This window comes from Pinus tabuliformis, chromosome 7, assembly GCF_031772625.1.
Source record: "Pinus tabuliformis cultivar Carrire ecotype Pingquan chromosome 7, CPIR1, whole genome shotgun sequence".
Taxonomy (NCBI): Eukaryota; Viridiplantae; Streptophyta; class Pinopsida; order Pinales; family Pinaceae; genus Pinus; species Pinus tabuliformis.
In genome coordinates, this window is record NC_142293.1 from 2,064,830,293 (window position 1) to 2,064,836,292 (window position 6,000).

Genomic DNA, 6,000 nt, shown 5'->3' on the forward strand with positions numbered 1-6,000 from the left:
TATCGGCGTATTGCATCAGCCCTATCCGATCGGCATCTCGCATCGTTGCGGCTCAGGGGTCCTAGTCCTTGGTCTTGCTGATCGCCGATCGGCCAAAAGCTCCGATCATTGATCAACCAATCACTCTAATCTCTGATCGACTGATCGCTTCGATCATCGATCGGCTGATCACTCTTATTGCTGATACCGATCTCAAGTCTTAAGTCCTGATCACAATCACTGATCAATTGCCCCCGACTCCGATTAATCAGAGATCGTTGATCGGGAGTTCCACTATTTCTCCTTATGTCTGCCCCTTTGGACCCTCCGATTGCGATTTTGCCTTTTAAAGGCTTAAAGCCATTTTTAAGAGAAAATGCCTCATTTTCAAAGGAACTAAGGCAAACTCTTTCTGCCACAACTTCATCATTCGAACTCAAATTGGAGTGTCATTCGCACTGTTGGAATCAAGGTGACGAGAACTTCGATCTGATGTCAGGATACTTGCTTTTCTGCCACTTTGAATTTGGAGCTTTTCCATGCCATTGTATCTGAAGATCCACCTGGATCAATAGGGATAACAATTCCCTAGTGCCACTGAGTTGGAGCAGCAAGCATAGTTTTTCATGGATAAGGTTTGATTATGTTAGAAATGATCACTCAAAGTGTATAAGGATCAAAGAAACAAACACGACCAAGAAAGTGTCTATATTCAATGTGATCACTCTTGGAATTTTTTTCATATAAACAAGCTTACCATAAGCCACAAAAGGAAAAAAATGTTATAATGTCAAAATAGTGTCAAAAATCTAACCTATAGTCTACTTCTATAATAAGCTTGCATAAACATGTCAAGATATCATCAAGGTTTCATGAGGAGGTGACACAAGAATAGGCTATAGAAGGGTTGTTCATGTATATTTGTTTGGTATAATGTAAAGTTACAAGATTTTCTCCCATTTCATTCATGTCTTTTGTTAATTTTTACATGATTGTCTTGGATTTATACATCCATGTGCTAATTGTTGTTGCATAATATAATGGTTTGTTGGTTTCTTATTTATGTGTAGAGATATAAAAGGAGGAGTGGGAGCTGACGTCTATGGGATATATCCTTCAAGTTGGAAACACCAACTAGAGTTGTTTCCTCATGATAGGAAATGTACGCCTCTCCACTTTCTTCGTGACTTATAGCTTGCATGCTTGGGATTATTGATTTGAGGCTTCTGTGATTTATATTTTGTGTAGATTTATTTTCTAGATCCATTGCATTTAATATTGTTAGAATCAATGTTTCAAACCATCCTCTGTGGTTCATCATCAGGATAGATCAATATCTATATAAATCAGACCTCAATCTAGTGTATAAATAAAGGTATGAGGATGTGACTGGATAGAAATGATAGGAAGCTTACATGACCTACAAGAAGGAGAGTGAATATTAGGTTAAAATTATTTAATTTTGACAAGTATATATATATATATATATATATATATATATATATATATATATATATATATATATATATATATATATATAGATATATATATAATATTTTTAATCGACAATTAATAATTATTAACAATTAATACTATTTTTTTTTTTAACCTTGGTAGGACTCTCCGATTTTTGGGTTTTACATGTCCATTATTCACCCTACTACGGGGGGAGGGTAGCACAAGATTCAAACCCAAGATCTTAAGTTCGATGAGACTTCATTCCATGGCCATCACCACTTGAGCTACCCCATGCAGACAATTATTAATAATTATTAAAATCAAAATTAGTAATTAATAATTTTTATTTAGAATTAAATTAAATTAAAATTAAAATTAGGGTTAGTAATTAATTCAATAAATGTACGGAATTATGTGAGAGAAAATTTGGTTAATAATTGAGAAGTCTAATCAAGAGAGGATGGTGACATGAAGGGAGACGTGAAATAGGAATAGATAATAAGTGAAATTAAGGAAGGGAGATGTTAAGAGAGGTTGGATTTGGAGTTTAAAGTTGGAATCCAATTATCACTTATTTTCCAGTCATCATCACGATTGAGGTTGTTAGGGTGTTTTCCTATTTCTATAGCTTCTTTAATTTTTCTACGGTGATAATGATCAATTTTGGCCACAACACAAGAGTTTTCAATACAAATATGATGATTGGTTTTACTGGAATGCTTGGCCAAAGTTGAGGTCTCACCTGGAGGTATGGCTACATGTGCTCCCTCTACCCACTTGGCTTGAAATTCACCCCTACTGGAGGTCTCTACTTGAGCAGATGTCTCCACCTGATTTCCTCTCTACTTCTCTAGTTGTGGTTGCTCCACAAATTTCTGAGATTGCTTCTAACGCTGCCTTTGAGGCTGCATGTTGAGGGGTAATTCATGCTCCCTCTCAACCACCAAGTCTCTAAACTTCGCCTTTCTCCTCAAGGCTTTGCATGCATCTTCGACCTTGAGAGAATATAGGTTCTTGACTTGCACACTAATCTGTTTCACCTATCTCGTGGCAATGTGTCTAAGGAATCCTTTCCATTACTAAAAATCAAATCATAGCCATGATCTTCCAATACCACAATGAAAAAAAGATTCTTCTTTAGTCCTAGAACATATATTACCTTTGTGATTCTGAGAGGGGAGCTGACTCCCTCTGAATGGTAATTGTACTGATCCTGGTAGCACTATACCTGCTGTCATCTCCAAACTCTATGTTCTTCTTGAGGTATTTCTCCTCAAAGTCACTAAAGAGGTCTATATTCCTCGTCATATGGAATGAGGCATTGCTATCAAGATACCACACACTTCCCATTACAGTGTTGGCCATGCATGCAATCAGAGTGAAATCAAGTTTGAATTGTGAAGCTAGAGCTTCACCTATTGCCACTATTGTTGGGTCCTTCTTGCTTGATTTCTTATGTGGGAAATTCGTCTCATAGTGCCTGTACTCGTGATAGTGAAAACACTTGACTTTCGACAAGTCCTTCTTCTTGTCACCCGCCTCGCCTTGGGACTTATTTCCCTTGAATTTATTTTCTTTTCTCACTAATGCAAAGTCCTCTTCCACTTCTTTGGAAGAGGTCCCATCTCTAGTGTTCCGTTGAATCTCTTCCTGTACCAAATCTGACCACAACCATTCCCAATCTAATAGCTTCTCCCTACCATTAACAGAGTCCTGGTAACTATGCCAGCTCTTGGGAATTCCTAGAAGATCTAGGCTCACCATATCGTCTTTGGCAACAGTAATCTCAACACTTCCAAGCTCATCCTGGCAATGGGTGAACTTGGTCAAGTAATTTGGAATTGAGTTTCCCTTCTCCATATTGATATTTCTGACTTTATCCTTCAATGCCAACTTCCTATGGTCACTGTTATTTTGAAACAGGTCTGCCAATGCATTCCACATTGAGTATGGAGTATCCTTACTGTGGAGGATCGAAACAATGTGATCTCGAACTCCTTCTAGGATAATCCTTCTCGCTTTTTCCACACACTTTCTCCATTCAGCTAGATATTTAGTATCCAATGCTAGAGGTTTAGGAATTTCATGATCTCTGAATTCCTTTATGTCATTTTCTTCTAGCATTGCCTCCATCCTGACCTTCCAAGCTATGTAATTCGAGCTTCCTTCTAAGGCATACTCAAGTATTAAATCGTAGAAAGCCATATTGCTGACTCTGAAGTATGAACTAGCAAAGTTGATTTTCACCTGCAAAAAAACCTCGAATTCTCATCTTCTATACTGTATTTAGCTCCGATACCATGTATATTTTTCTGTAGATTCAACATCTTATGTGATTTGCTAAAAAAAAAAGACAAGAATCTACTCTACTCTTCTTAGTGGAAACCAAAATGATCGATGAAAACAATAAGAAAAAAGAGGAAGAAAATCAAACGCACATAACACAATATTTCTCTAGGGAAAGCAACTGCTAAAAACATCGACTATCTATATTGCATTAACCAGAAGCTCTAAGAAGAAAATAAAATGCTTGTTTGTCCTGAACAATTCTTGCACTAGTACAATATAACTCTCTACTTCACAAGCCAACTGAAGCCAATGCTTAGCCAATTTTGCTACCTACCAATCCCCTACTTCCTTGCACTCGTGGTCAAAGAATTTGGATGAATACAATATGCTCTGCTCAACCTGCACAAGAAGTTTCTATCCTCTACCTTGTTATAGATATTTTTGGGCCCTGCAACCCCAGGCATAAAATGTCCATAAACTAAGGGCTCCTAAGTCCCTAAAAGTGTTGTTCCAACCCCTAAAGGAACAAGGTCAACTGATTACAGCTTCTCCCAGAAGTTCTCCATGAAAAACTACTCAGAACTGGTCAAAACAGGATCATTTCACCTGCTCCATAGGCAAAGTGCGTTGCATCTCACCTAAGTACACTCTGTGGGTGCGTTGCATTTCAAAAATCCCTTCTATGGGGTGCGATGGGCGAGAAGAGACAAATGGCAGTGTCAATCCGCGAGGTGGAGAAGCATGGAATCTTCCAGAAACTTCTCCTGTGACACTTGCCTCTCTGAATTCGACCAAGGATGAGTAAGAGATCATCAATCTCCAAGTGGAAGCAAGAACTATCAGAGGGAAGACACTAATCAAAACACAAGCTGACTCATCCCCCTTACAGATATCTATATATGGATCCCTCATCCCAGAGATCCAGGGGGCTGGAATTTTGCATCTTGTAAGGAATTGTTGTTAGTTTCTTGAGGCAACATCATAGTGTTGGGTGATCTAAGCTTTGTATGAGGTGAAGAAGGGCTTACTTGCTGAGAGGATGATTTTGGGTCAGAACAGCTGGTTGTAATTCTCTTGGCTCTTTCTTGATTATCAATAAAGCTATTCAAGTTTTCCTCCATACCTTTGTGTAATCTATATTTTGTGCATTTGTATGGTCAATTTACATCTAACCCTAGATTGTTTATGATAATAGATCCATGTTCTTGTATAGTTTTATGCTGCTTTGATCCTACAGGTACTCTGTGAAGCTGGGTATACGAGAAGGCAAGTAGCAAAGGACTATCAGAAGAGAGAGGAACTGAGCAAGGAGTCAAGCGCAAGACAGAGGTTGGTCTCCTTTATTCTTCTCTCATCTATCTTTCATAAAGGAAAACGAAAGTAGACTTTACTTTGTTTGTTTCTAAGGTAGCTACCACACCTTAGTGGGATGAGCAGTTCTGCATAGACACTTTTCCCTATAACAAAATGGCGACTCCGCTGGGGAGCGAATAGATTGATTGTTTATCTACATTTGTTTACTTTATAAACTCACAGATGGAGCCTGAAGCCAAGCCAGCTAGCCTTCGAACTGCATTTGTTTTATGAATGCAAAGTAGATCAACGCTGCTTCAGTCAATCTCTGGGTTTGTTTATGAATTAAACACTTGATCTACAAGCTCTCTAATTGCCCTTGTGGTAGCTTTAGTAACCTCATTAGATCTACCCCTATTGTTGATTGACTGATTACCACTTGCTCGGCCAAAATCCCTGAACTGAACTGCAAACTGTGACCCGGAACCCGTTCAAAGTCTCGTCCCTGGTCCATCGCACCCTCTGTTCTGAGAAATTGACATTCAGCGCACTTCCCGAGTGTAGCAGGTGCGCTACATTTCAGTTTCCCTATGTTACAGGTGCGCTGATCAGACTAGGCTTTGTCCCTGAATTTTGGTTTCTGTGTTCATTCTTTTCGGTTCTATTCATGAATTTTGCTGCCTGTAATCAGTACACCTCTGTTTGAAACCCTTTTCCTTGCTGTTATTCCGCCTCCATTGTGCAAAGAACTGTGAATGTTTTTGTGTATTTGTTAAGTCATTTTCAGTTCTCCTTTGCAAAAAAGTAACATAATCGAGCTGTCGTTCTTTGATCTGAAAGTGTCGTAGCTGTCGTTTTCAGCCATAGAAGGCAATCCTCTTGTTTGGTAGTCGATTATATGAGTTACTATTGCATATGATTTGAATTTGTGAGTTTTTTTAAAGTGTCGAAAAGCAATATTTCATTTCAAAATCGCTAAGT